The 14,276-nt window shown below is 42.0% G+C and overlaps 1 protein-coding gene across 5 annotated transcripts in view; it reads right to left on the bottom strand.

The window, feature by feature from the left end:
- The window catches only part of LOC111835101 (tight junction protein 1-like), a 118,156-nt gene that overhangs the window by 99,349 nt on the left and 4,531 nt on the right, over positions 1–14,276 (bottom strand). The window lies entirely within an intron of this gene.

Here is a 14,276-nt window from a genome sequence, read left to right as displayed (position 1 = left end):
ACACGTGTGAATATAGTAAACACTGCCCACCAACTGTATAAACTTCCCTGTTCCAAAGTTTGTCCTTCATTATTATTCAGGACATGAATCCAGAAGCAGTTGGGCAATATGTTTCTAATGAAACAACTGGGAATTAATTAGCCCTGCAAAATCAACATGATTCCCCTTATGTTTAAATTAACATGTTTCTCAGCTAGATTGCATATCTTGGGGAGTCAAAGATCTGCTGAAATGCAATTATTGTATAGTTTGGTCACCCATCACCATTCTCAAATTGGAGCACTTCAGCTCCAGAAAATACCAAAAAGAGCTTTAAATCATCCTCATTATCATTTAACATCCTCAAACCACCGGCAGTCGTAGCGTGTCTGCAACCGTGGCAAGGTGGATGGCTGAACCACGTTCTGCAAGCTTGTGACGTGACCTGCGGGTACTATCTCATCACAACACATGCTCAGGCAGATAGGGCGAGAGATCTCATATGAGCATGTCCTAGTTCTCCGTAGACGCTGTTTTCCCCCTGAAATATACAGTGATGCTGAGCGTTGCTCAGTTGCTGGTGGACGCTGCAGGTCCATGCAGACAGATGGTGCACGGATGGTCTGGACTATACCACAGCGAGCAGACTCTTTTTTTTCTTCCCAAGGTAAATCCAAGGAGAGGAAAGGCAGGCTACAGAAGTTTACCTCCACAAATCTACCAATGACAAATGGACTGTTCGCTGACCCTGTGATTAAGCATAACCCCACAATTATTCATTTCTCCTCATAGTCGCTAATGTTTCCATAATTTACCCTTGGCATCAGCGTGGCAGTCCTGTATGAGTTCATTACATTGTGAAAGCGTTGGCGGCAAGATGCAGAGGGCGGTTGGACACAAAGCACGACCAATAAAGTGTAAGGATGAAGAGAGCCAAGCAAGATGTCTGGCAGGAACATCAATGTGATGTTCTGCTACCTGCTGGACGAGTTAAATCATTATCCATGCTCTCTGTCTCATCTTGGATATTTTCTTAAAAAAGACAATCGATTAACGTTTAGGTTTTCATTCACTACAATTGATGCACTACAGTTTTAGACAGAAATACACAATAGATGTCAGATATAAGCTATCAATATTTGTATCTTTATGACAATAATCAAGGTTAAAAAAATAAATATATTGCATAGGAAGATACATTTTAGCATTTGTTTGAAAAATAATACGTCCTGTATTTACCAAAATCCAGCTGTACCAAAAATTTGCATCCATCCATCTTCTAGCCCTGGTCAGGATCACAGGCTGTACCAAAGATCTGTTATTTCACTGCATTCCTTATATCACTGTGTTGTTTGTTCAAAATATGTCAGATTACCATTAATTGGAGTTCCTCTTTCATTTGGATTTACATTTGTATTTGTATTTCAGTGATGACAGGAGTTTTTCAGGGTCTTATTTTCAGTGTTACAAAATGTCATTTCTGTGCTTTTCAGGTCTTGCTTGATAACATCTTTTTATTAATTTTATGCTATACGTGGTAAATCTTGCAGTCACAGTACTTTTACTGATTACCATGACAGTTTAGTTTTTAACCTCCTTGTTTCAATAGACTCTTTTTTTTAGATTCATTATATATTGCACGTATAAGGTCTAAAAAAATATTCAAAGTCTTATACAGTACCTTGTATGCACTATGTTCAGTATGTTCTGTCACGGTGTATATGTTCTGCTGTGTTTATGAAGCACATCCTGCACTGGTCTGGCAGGACGGCAGCAGACAGGGTAGAGCTCTAGATAGAGAAGAAGCAGACCAGAAACTGCTTTAAATAGCTGCTTCTCTTTTGCTGACAGTTATGCGAGGCTGGGGGGAACATGACAAAAAGATGTTGTCGGAAGCTTCAGTGGGAAAAGCACCTCAAAATTCTCTTTACTGTATTATTTTTAGGTTCAGGCATAAAAATCAATAGGAGCTGCCTCTGGCAGTGATGGACCAATGAGCTGCCTCTGGCAGTGATGGACCAATGAGCTGCCTCTGCTCTTGCACACATTTGTTTACCTATTGCTTTGAAGACTCATGTCGCCATTTTCTTTAATGTGACATACTGTACAAACTCCAGTAGAAATACAGCAGAACAAAACATCCAGCTGGGTGGCTCAGTGTTTAACACCTTTGCTCCGTGTGCGTGCAGTTTCCATGTTCTTCCCGTGATTCCTTCAGGATCTCTTTTGTCACATGCACAGTTACACTGGTACAGCTTGCAGTGAAATGAAAATGTCACATGGGTTTTCCTCCCGCGACCCAAAGACATGCAGTTAGGCTAACTGGCGTCTCCAGAGTATGACTGTGAGAATGTGTGCATGTGTATGTGCCCTGTGATGCATAGCATCTCTTCCAGAGAATGGGATAAGCTCCAGGAGCCACTGTGTCCCTGACCAGGATCAGCATTCAGGTGAATGGAAAAGGTACATCTAACTTTAAAAAGAGGCATTTTACCTAAGTCTTTACTAGCTCTATTTTTCAGGTTTAATATGCCACAAGGTTAGCAGCACAGGTGCATGCAGGAGACAAAGTCACACACCTCCAGGCATCGATTGTTCCAGTTGTACAAGGATTGTCCAGTTTTGTGCATTTGCCCCCTCTCTTCCCTAACGTTCCAAACTGCACCTCACCCCCCCCCCCCCCCCCCCCCCACCCCCCACCCACCGCACCACAGAGGTGACTCAGTGCCGGGGTGCAGCTGGGCTCTGCGCCCCCGTAGCTCCACGCGCGCAGGTGAAGCTGGCATATGCGGCTCCTGTTAGGAAGCCCGTCAGCAGGCCGGCTACGGGAGTCTCCCAGCGCCCCACAGAGTCCACCAGTGGCCTGCAGCACCAATTATAACGTGTGAAAAAAAAGCGGGAGAGAATCTGGTTCTGCGCTCCATATGCAGCTCTGGAGCTCTGACCCAGACCCCCCAGCAGTGTTGGCTCCAGTGCAGCGTGTGGGTATTCCCGCCTTTGCATCTGTGAGCTTATGTGCATGACCGTGTGTCCCATATATGGATATAGGTTACGCATTTCTGCATGTAAGCGTATGTGACTGTGTGCGTGGAGAGGTCAATGCATACAATTCTGTGCATTTCAGTGTATGCGTCTCGGCCTGTAAACGTGTCTACATCTACCGAAGTGTAGTACTGCCACATAGGCCCCCGCGCCCTTCCTCAGGGCATGGCTTTCGAATCTTTAGCCCCATGCTGGGCTCACCGCTGGCTATTAAGCGTCACTCCTTAATGAACGTGGGGGGGCGGGCGGTCACCCACACGTCCGTTATTCATCCCCAAGAGCCCGCATCCACCAGGCCAACATCGGCTCTATTCCCATCAATCCCTAAATAACAAACCGCGACTGCATTCTGCCGCGCTCCTGGAACAGCTGGCCTTACCCTTCTGAAAAAGCACACCACGCAGAGTTCTAAAAATGTCTGCCTGCAAATGTTAGAAGTCATCGCTCTTCTTTGCCGGAACCCTGCTGTCGCTGAGACCGTTTTCCCAACCCCACATATTTCTGCGTATATTCTTGATTTATATGAAATACATTTGCACCGATACACATCTGAAGCCAGGATAGAGCCCCCCCCCCCTCTCAGCTGGGTCTGCAGACAAATATTCCAGGAAATGACAACAGGGGAGGAGGCAGGGGGATAGAGGACAGAGAGGTGAGAGAAACTATTTCAAAAGTAAACGGCAAAATACAGATGCTGAAAGTAAAATTGAGATAGTTTAAATGGCCCTTCAGAAATATTGCCAAGCACATATGGTCAAACAAATCTCAGCACTCAGCTTTGCCATCCTTCATCTTAGATCAATAAGCTCATTGTGAATATCGCCTGGATTAAAAAAAAGGACAAACACGACAGCAGCTGTCTGCTCTGTGAAACAATTTTCTTCATCTGCTTGGAGAGGACTTGGTACATAGTGGATGCAAGCAGATAGTTTGATTTACATTTTCAGCAAATAATTCTCATTTCAGATGTGTACATGGCTGAGTACATCTGCCAGTAAGACACACACCCATGCGTGCACACCAGGGTATACACTGCCCGATAAAATAATGAAAGAAAGAGCAGGATAGTTCATTTATAAACCTGCGTAATTCTGGTTGACCCCGTCTTTTTGGGTAGAAGAAAGCAGTCAAGTAATGTGACACAACAAACAGCACAAAGCAGGGATGGGGCCTGGATACAAGGATATCCCGCAGTGCCCTTAATCCGCAATCCACCAAGATTAAGGATCCCTTTTCCCAAGACCTCTGTTGAATACGGTAGAAATATGTGACAGAAATAAAATATAAATGCTGTGTTTCCCTGCTGGAGCAGTCACCCAGCTGTGCTTCCACTGCCCTTGCAAACATAAGCAAACAAACGAATGGGAAACGCCAGCCAGTAATAATGAAGTATGTGAAGGGAGGCCCATCTGCCTAGATGGCACGTCACATCCAGTGCGGAACAGTCTCAGAAAAGTGCAGATCCCACAACCCCCCCCAGCAAGTGCTGTTCAAGTCAGAAGCGGAGAATGTCACCCAGGGACACGAAATATAAACAGGGAATATCACAGAACTAAGATGGGGAAGATCACAAAACACAGACAGGGAATGTCACAGAACCAAGATGGGGAAGATCACAAAACACAGACAGGGAATGTCACAGAGCCAGGATGAGGAAGATCACAAAACCAAGACAGGGAAGATCACAAAACACAGACAGGGAATGTCACAGAACCAAGACGGGGAAGATCACAAAACACAGACAGGGAATGTCACAGAGCCAGGATGAGGAAGATCACAAAACCAAGACAGGGAAGATCACAAAACACAGACAGGGAATGTCACAGAACCAAGATGGGGAAGATCACAAAACACAGACAGGGAATGTCACAGAGCCAAAATGGGGAAGATCACAAAACACAGACAGGGAATGTCACAGAGCCAAAATGGGGAAGATCACAAAACACAGACAGGGAATGTCACAGAACTAAGATGGGGAAGATCACAAAACACAGACAGGGAATGTCACAGAGCCAAGATGGGGCAGATCACAAAACACAGACAGGGAATGTCACAGAACCAAGACGGGGAAGATCACAAAACATAGACAGGGAATGTCACAGAGCCAAGATAGGGAAGATCACAAAATACAAACAGGGAATGTCACAGAGCCAAGATGGGGAAAATCACAAAAGACAGACAGGGAATGTCACAGAGCCAAGATGGGGAAAATCACAAAAGACAGACAGGGAAGATCACAAAACACAGACAGGGAATGTCACAGGACACACAATGGGAAGATCAGAAATCTACACAGGGAATATCATGGGATTCACAAGGGCACACATCAAAGGACACTCGGAGGGAACAAAAGGGATACACATCGGAAACATCACATGGCATCCATGAAGAAGGCATTTTTTTAGCACCCTTCCCAAAATAGCTGACCCAGAGTACTTAACAAAGCATGCCCACCTAATGATGAAAGACAAAGAGGTGTTTGAATAAAACACAGGACAGACGTGGAGAATATCACAAGCAGACATTGAAACTGTCACAGGACAGAGACAGAACACGGATGGAGCCCTGGGAAAAAGTGAGCATCGGCCTGCTTGGGGACATTTATCATTGGGACCAGGGCACATTGCACGGCCAGTGACTGATTTTCCCACAAAGTCTTTACTCTGCTTTAATTCCTCCATTAATCTTTTACAAGGCTGGTGGGACTATCCAGCAATTCCTGATCCATAGCTTACCAAGCTGAGCTGTACTTCAGAGGTTGTTGCAACAACCAGTCTAGTGTACAAACATCATGAATGAACTATTCCAACAGATCCAGTCAGTAGCACAGCAATTACTGGGCTTTCCAACTCTGATTGCAAGTTGCTGTTCGAGCAACACTGATGTCAGCTTGATCTGTGTTACATCTTCAGGAAAGCGACTATATCTGACAATCTGAGAACCACGGTTGCTTTTGTGATGCCTGTCTATCCAAGCTTTTCCATATTGATGTTGCAGATTGTTTCCATATCGCCAAAGGCTCAATTTCTTCTCTTCACTTCCTCCATCCTCAGCTGCTATGCAGGCTCTTGCATAGAGAGATGCCATACTGATGTGAATGATCCTTCTAGAAATCATACTGTGCACACAAACCTTATGGGATTTTATACGTTCCTTCACGATTCCGTCAGCTCTCCTCCCAGTCTCTCCCTCGTTCTGGCCATCATAAATGTGATGTCATAAGTCTGGGCGAAATGACCTCAAATCAATATGATGATTAATTGAAAATTTCACTTCGATTACAATTAATGAATGATTATTTTATTGTTGTGTTTTTTTTGTTAGTTTTTTTTTGCCCTCATATTTCATTGACAAGGTTTGTGCAGTAAATATGCTCAACCATTAAAGCTGGGATATTTGTTCTAATGAAAGACTGTATATCTTCATGATTAAAGTAATTGAAGGAAACACACATAGATGAAGCATTTATGGTTACTTACTGAATATTTCGAACAACTGAAATCAAAGCACAAATCGCTTGAAATGAAAACGTCTTATGTAAGAGGTCAAATTATAGTTTTAATGTAAAAAGCAAGTTCCCTAATGTAGAAAACAAATAGTTTGCATTTCCTGCAAACAAAATAAACCATTCATAGTGATAATGTCTGTCTGGGTGAAACTGATCACTATAAGTGGATGATCATTATAACTGATTTTTTTCCTTTTCTTTATGTCTAAGGCACATTACCATGTAATAGACATTTTTATATTTATTACACGACTATTAGGTAATAAGCGCGCTGTGGCAACATGCTGTAATCAGTGCCTGTTTCTTACTTTACCTGGGTAATACAACAAATAGAGTCACTATTTACTGAATTTTATTGACTCTTTCAAAATACAGTACAGCTGTTTAAAACGATTTTCAAATTACAGTATTATACAAATTCAAATGCCTGAACTGTGCAGACTACTTGATTAGTTTAAGTGAATTATTTGAACAGTATTTGTACAGGAATGATTCTGTCCCAAGCTTTTTGATCTACAGTATATAAGCGGTTGATCACTATCACCGTGATCACTATAAATGGTTTCCACTGCAATTTAAATATTGTGTTGAAATCGATTGGTGGTATTACCTTTGGTAGCTTAAGCTTTCTTTCCACAGTGTTTATGTTTGACCTGATTTGTTTGGTGTCGTCTTCACTAAAGCCACAATGTGTCCAAACGACGGACACGGCATTTTTCTTTGGTACAAGCTACTTGCATTGCTCAGTCGGCTCGGTGTTGGTCTCCTCCATGCTGCTTCCATGTCGCAGACTCCACGGGAGGGAGTCACGTGACAGCAGATGCGGTAGTATGTTTTTAACAATAAAGGATAATTAAGTATTCAAGCCAGAGGAAAGAAAATACACCTAAAACTAGAAAGAAAACACAGCCCATCTAACACATCTGAGATTTTCTCTGAATTGGAACAGACCATACTGAAAACATGAAATTAATTTTAATCGCCCTCATGTAAAAAAAATGGTTACAATAACGTTTCAGTGATTCATGCTAGCTAATTCTATTTACAAAACATCACATAACTCGATATATAATTTCAATAGTACACCCAGCAGGAATGCAGTGTTGTTTTGTTGTCTCTTTTTTTAAGCATGTTTTTGCGGTTTGTTACAAGCATGTTTGAAACATACTGCACACATACAGCTGTCCCTTGACAACTGCAAAGCGTGTCACTTGGAGCACCCATATTTTTTTTATCTTGTAGGAGTGAATATAATCATCTCGCACAGCTGGCTGTTTTAATCATTTAGGAGAATTGACTTCTCCCAGATCAATGTGCACCTAAGAGCACCTGCCCTAAAATCAGTAAATCACCGCCAACCGGGCCAAAGTTTATCGTCACCGTTGCTCGACTTCAGATCAGATCGATTTGATCCAGATTCCAGCAGTCAGCAAGTCTCTTCTGACAGGAATAACTCAAGCATCATTTTGCGATGCTGACCCAGAAGATCATGGCAGAGCAATTTCATATAAACCGCTCGGGTGTTTGCTGTAGTCTTATCTCCAGTTACCAAAAGACAGAGAAGAAACAGGCAACGCAGATGCTCTCCTGCTCCACCTGCTGTTCCTCACTTGGGTTTTATGGTGCCATGATTTATCGCCCGTGGTTCTCCATAACACCTCGGTTAGGGAGGAGAACACGAGCCAGAGGCATCCATCACTTGCTAGATATTGGGCTGTCCCCTGCCCAGTTCTAGGATCTGTTTTAATGGTCTCCTGTATATAAAGCACAAGGCCACAAGACAAAATGTGGAATGATTCTCCAACAGCGGACCTCTTCCACAGGCTCACGACTTACAGTAAGGTGCGTTCATCACGACACGGCGTAATGAAACTCACACGCCACTGACTCACCTCGCATCTCACTGCATTCATCAGCAGTTCCTATTCATGTCAAAAGACATTCTGCATTTTGCATGAAACAAAAAACAAAAACATAAAAAAGAAACTATGTCAGCGAAATTAATCATAAATTTCAAACCTTAGGGCTTAAAAATTTCACCAGATCATTTTCACCAGGTATCTGTGTGATACCCAACATCGGCATCACCTCTAAATCATCATCGCCTTAACTACAATAATCCTCATTATCTGATAAAACTAACTGGATAATGACCCCTACATCTGTATAATGATGGAAGAAAATTTGGTTAACACAGACAGCTAAGAGGCACATTACTTTATTTATGAAGGTATCACATATACCTTCTAGGAAACAGAATGTCCCAAGCCAAAATGTGGCTTAGGTCACCTTCAACCTAAACACTGCTGTAATCCAACTATTGATCAAGCAAAAAAAGTTCTTGTTCAATAAAGGGATAAGCATGCTCCTTGGATTGTGAAGGTTGTACAAGTGGTACCTAAAAATGGTCTCTGGAGATCTGCAGTTAACACATATTACATTAAATGGCCTAACTGAACCATTTCCAAGGCATTATTAATTGATAATTAAAGGCTAAATTGTAAAACATACTTCTAGTCCAAGGAATTTGTGTATCATAATCAGGGACAATTACATGTCAAGCTGCAGCACAACCTTGTGGCCAAAAGTGTGAAGCGCATGTAAAAATGCAGAACTTGAAATGAGGATTTATTTGCCATTTGTGGAAGTAGAAGTACAGGCATACTGGAATGCTTCTTTTCACCTATCCCATCTTCCTGTTCTTTGAGACACACATGCATGCATACAGTTGAAAATGAAGCTTGGGGTCAGTCTGCAGGGTCATGCCATTGATCCAGCAGTCCTGGAGATGGAGCATGAGATGAAGGCAGTGGTGGAGTAGGTGGCAATGGTGAAGGAGGTGGCAGTGGAAGAAGAGATGAAGGCAATGGAGGATGACATAAAGGCAGTGGTGGAAGAGATTGACTATTCTGACCATCAGTATTGCTTATAATTTACGAAAAAAAGCATTTAAAAATTGGAGAGAATGATATTTTTATTTGGATCTTATGTTAAGGGTTTTATTGGCCTTCTGGGACTTTTGTGTAGTGCAATTCTTGTGGTGAAAAACATTACAATCCTGACTGTACAAAATGCAAAAGAAGCAGGTTATCTGAGGATCCTGTTCAGAATGGGGTCAGGCCTGCAGGCCAGGTCAAGCCAAAACACAGATATTTTTAAAAAAGGAAATAAGGTTTAAAAACATAAACCCAGAGTGATCCATCTTCCAAATGTTAATCCTGGTCAGGGTCACCTGCAGCCTGTATCTTAAGCCACAAACCAGGAATACTACTGGGGGAGATGGTGCTCTCATTCAGCAACCAGAGGGTTGCAGGTTCAAGCCCTGGTTACTCCTGACCCCATTAAAGTGTCCTTGAGCAAGACACTGAACCCCACTGACCAGGAAACCAGTCCCCTGATGCCCAGCCCCTTACCCATCTGTAGTTCTTGCTGTGACCCATCACCCACTGACTGGCTCCCAGCTTTGTTCCTCCATACCTCTTTGATTAAACCAACATCCACTACCACTGCTAATTAAAATCCCTACTCCGCCCCCCATCCCTGCATTACATAACCAGGCCTGAAAATACCATATTTGCACAGGCTTGCTACCTGGGGTAGATATAAGTGATGGCCACTCCACATCAAAATCATTAGAAATAAATATGGATTAATTTATTTTCTAAGTGGAACTAAAGAAGAGTCAGTGTGCAGCGTGCCCCCCCCCCCGCCCCATAAATAAAACTGGCATGTGATGGCCACCCCAGAGAATACAATCAAAATTTCCTGCAGGCGCCAGTGCATACTACACATTTGGCTCACGCAGTACCACAGGACTGGCTTTTGAGCTTAGCAACAGGTAATTTATGAATTACAGTGGTACCCTCAGTTCTCTAACTCATTAGAACTCGAATTTCTTAAAAGTCGAACTAACCAGTTCGGAAAAAAAATTACCTAGAGCTCGATCTGAATCTCAGAAGTCAAACCGTGAACGCCGACCTAAGATAATTTGTACGCGCAGGGAAATGAGTCACGTGACACGTCTCTCCGTGGAAACAAAGGGTAAAGCTTCAGTCTCAGCTTCACATTAGTTGTCATAGCACCGTGCATGTTTACACTAGCTGAATACATGTATTTAGACAGTAAAAATACATTTAGACAATGATAGACAGTAACAGTAATTATTATTATTATATAATAAAATACATTTAAAAATAAAGATTTCTTATTCATTATTTTAATATTAATAATAAACCATTAATACGTTTAATTATAATAATATTGTTGTGCCGAGCGGGGAAGGAACGGAGACAAAGGCACAGACGTCAGGGTATCGGGGAATACGGGGTTTAATTACAGGTAAGGCAGGCAAAACGCAGACGGACAATACAATGACCAGACTGGGGAAACAAACTGAAACGCGGACGAAATACAGAGGACTAATGACAACAACCAGAAACAGCTGATCACACGAGATTCCACACGGGGTTAACGAAGGGGCGTGGCACACGGAAGGAGCGGACAATCTGGGCAGGACACATTGAACATAAGAAATTTACAAAAGAGAGGGGGCCATTCGGCCCATCAAGCTCGTTTGGGGAGAACTTAACTAATAACTCAGAGTTGTTAAAATCTTATCTAGCTCTGATTTAAAGGAACCCAGGGTTTTAGCTTCCGCTACACTAGCAGGAAGACTATTCCATACTCTAACTACACGCTGTGTAAAGAAGTGCTTCCTTTTTGTTTTAAAATGTTCTCCCGCTAATTTCCACTTATGGCCACGAGTTCTAGTATTGAAACTAATATTGAAATAGCCATTTGGCTGAAAAGCATCCAGACCCGTTAGAATCTTATAGACCTGGACCATGTCCCCCCTTAGTCTCCTTTGCTCAAGGCTAAACAGATTCAGCTCAGCTAACCTTTCCTCATAAGACATTCCTCTAAGACCAGGAATCATTCTCGTAGCCCTCCGTTGCACCTTTTCTAAGGCAGCAATGTCCTTCTTAAGGTATGGTGACCAAACCTGCACACAATATTCTAGGAGGGGTCTTACCAAGGAATTATATAAATGTAACATTAGATCTTTCTCGTAATCAGCTACCTTTATTTCAGTGGAACCCATAAAATATCTGTACTTTATATTTCTGCTCCCTGCATGGATTACCTTACATTTCTCTGTGTTAAATTTCATCTGCCAAGTATCAGCCCAGTCGCTAATTAAATCCAGATCCCATTGTAGCCTCTCTGCTGCTAGATCAGTATCTGCTACACCACCCACCTTGGTGTCGTCTGCAAATTGAACTAGTTTACTGTATGTATTAGTGTCAATATCATTAATGTAAATTAGGAACAATAGTGGTCCTACAACTGAACCCTGCAGTACCCCACTATGAACGCAGGCCCACTGTGACATTGTGCTTCTAATAACTACTCGCTGCTTCCTGTCAGTTAATCCAAACTGCCACAGTTCCTAAAATCCCAGCAGCTTTGAGCTTTAGCAAGAGCTGTTTGTGGGGGACAACATCAAAGGCCTTCTGGAAATCTAAGTAGATCACATCGTAGGCTTTTTTGTGATCAATTTCACTTGTAGCTTCCTCAAAAAACTCAAGTAGATTCGTTAAACAGGATCCATGTTGGCTATCCCTCAGAATGTTATTTTCATCCAGGTAATCTACCATTTTCACTTGGATTATAGCTTCCATTATTTTTCCAGTAATGGTAGTTAAATTGATTGGCCTATAGTTTGCTGGATTACTTCTATCCCCCTTTTTGAATATGGGTGTTATATTAGCATGCTTCCAATCTGAAGGTAACATACCCGCAGATAACAATTTCTGGAATATTAAAGTTAAAGGTTAGCTAATAATATCCCTCATCTCTTTTAAAACTATAGGTAAGATGCCACCAGGGCCCTGCGATTTATTTATTTTGAGTTTAGCTAGGCTTAGCACCACATCAGCCTCAGTTATATATATATTGGTCATAGAAGATGCTGTATTCGTACTAATTGGTGGTAAGTTATTTGTGTTCTCTACTGTGAACACCCGTGAAAAATAATCATTAAACTCATTTACTATATCAATTTAATTTTCAATTATAAAGTCCTTACTATCCTGCAAATTAGTGATTTCAGCTTTTAGAGCTCTTTTGGAGTTAAAATATTGGAAGAAACTTTTATTGTCATCCTTAGCCTCCAATGCAATTTTTCTTTCTACATTCCTCTTGGACAGTCTAATGTTATTTTTTAACTCTACCTGTAGATACTCCTGCTTAATTTTGAAATCATTAGTTATTTTCCAATTGTGGAACAGAGCCCTTTTCCTCCTGACTTTATTCTTAATTTCCTTACTTAGTAAACCACCTTGGTTGTTGTTAGATACATTTATTTTCTTACTTTACAAATTACTGTTTTGATAAATGTGCTTAGATGTGTTTAGTACAGTATATGCTCTTCTTGTTTTATCCGGTTCATTTTGTGTTTAAATGCTAAAAAAACATATTTAGGTGTAATTTTTTGGGACTAGGAACCAATTATTTGGTTTTCCATTATTTCTTATGGGGAAAATTCGATCACAACTCGAACTTTTTAGGATTCGATCCGGAGTTCTGAACGGATTAAATTCGAGTTCTGAGGTACCACTGTACAGACAGTGCCTTGGGTGGTATCTAATAGTGCTGTGAACTGGCAGAGACCTCCTGATTCTACATTAAAGACAGGGGCAGTGATGGTAAGTGTATCCGCTGTGCGATGCACAATGAAATGAATGAATACATCACTTGACACGGGCAAAATCTACATTCACAAGTAGATGTTTAACATGGAAACCACTGCGCTAATGGCAGCTGTGAGGCTGTTCCAGCTAGTGCTGGAGAGTACAGAGTTACTCCCATGTCGCGCAAATCAGGAGTTTTGGAACATCGCGCGTTCCCAAAAAAATTACACCAGCATTGGAGAGAGAGTAGCTGATAAGACTGAGACTCTCTGTTGGCTCTGTTATATGAGCTATTAGTTAAGTTCTCCCCAAACGAGCTTGATGGGCCGAATGGCCCCCTCTCGTTTGTAAATTTCTTATGTTCTTACTAAACTCACTGGAAACGCTTTCAACATGCTAACTTATTTGAGACGACAACATCCCAGTGTGTGTATGACCAGAGCAAGATGAATGGCACTTTTGCCAGGAAATTCAGACCAGGCTAAAAAAAAGAAAGATAGAAAATTAAAGCTATAGGAGTGTTTACTGCAATAGACATGCAACCATACTTGGTAGTAGAGAACCCAGCATTTAGGTCATTATGATTGTTATGACAGTCTTTTTTTAATACATTTTTTGCACACTTATTTTTAGTGTGACAACGAGTGTGTTTTAGTCGGGCTCATCTCACTGGCCAGCATGGGCTTTGAAAGCAAATTCCTCGGGGGACAGGCTCTGACCGCTGTCTGTGTTTATGGACTGAACATCAGCTCAGAGCATTCGACCTTCTTGGAGACCTCAGGTGGGGTCCTGTATGCTGGTGGGTGCTGGACTCCTGCAGGGCTGACCTTTGTCACTAATTCTGTTCATAACTTTTATGAATAGGATTTCTAGGTGCAGCCAAAGGGTGGAAGTCCAGACTGGTGACCTCAGGATGTCATCTTTGATTTTACAGATGATGCAGTCCAGTTAACTTCATCAAGCTATAACCTCCAGCATGCACTAGGGTGGTCTGCAGCCAAGTATGAAGTGGCCAGTGGATGAAAATCAGCACCTCCAAGTTTGAGGCCATGGTT

This window comes from Paramormyrops kingsleyae, chromosome 11 (genome assembly GCF_048594095.1).
Source record: "Paramormyrops kingsleyae isolate MSU_618 chromosome 11, PKINGS_0.4, whole genome shotgun sequence".
NCBI lineage: Eukaryota > Metazoa > Chordata > Actinopteri > Osteoglossiformes > Mormyridae > Paramormyrops > Paramormyrops kingsleyae.
This window is presented reverse-complemented; position numbering and strand designations above follow the sequence as displayed.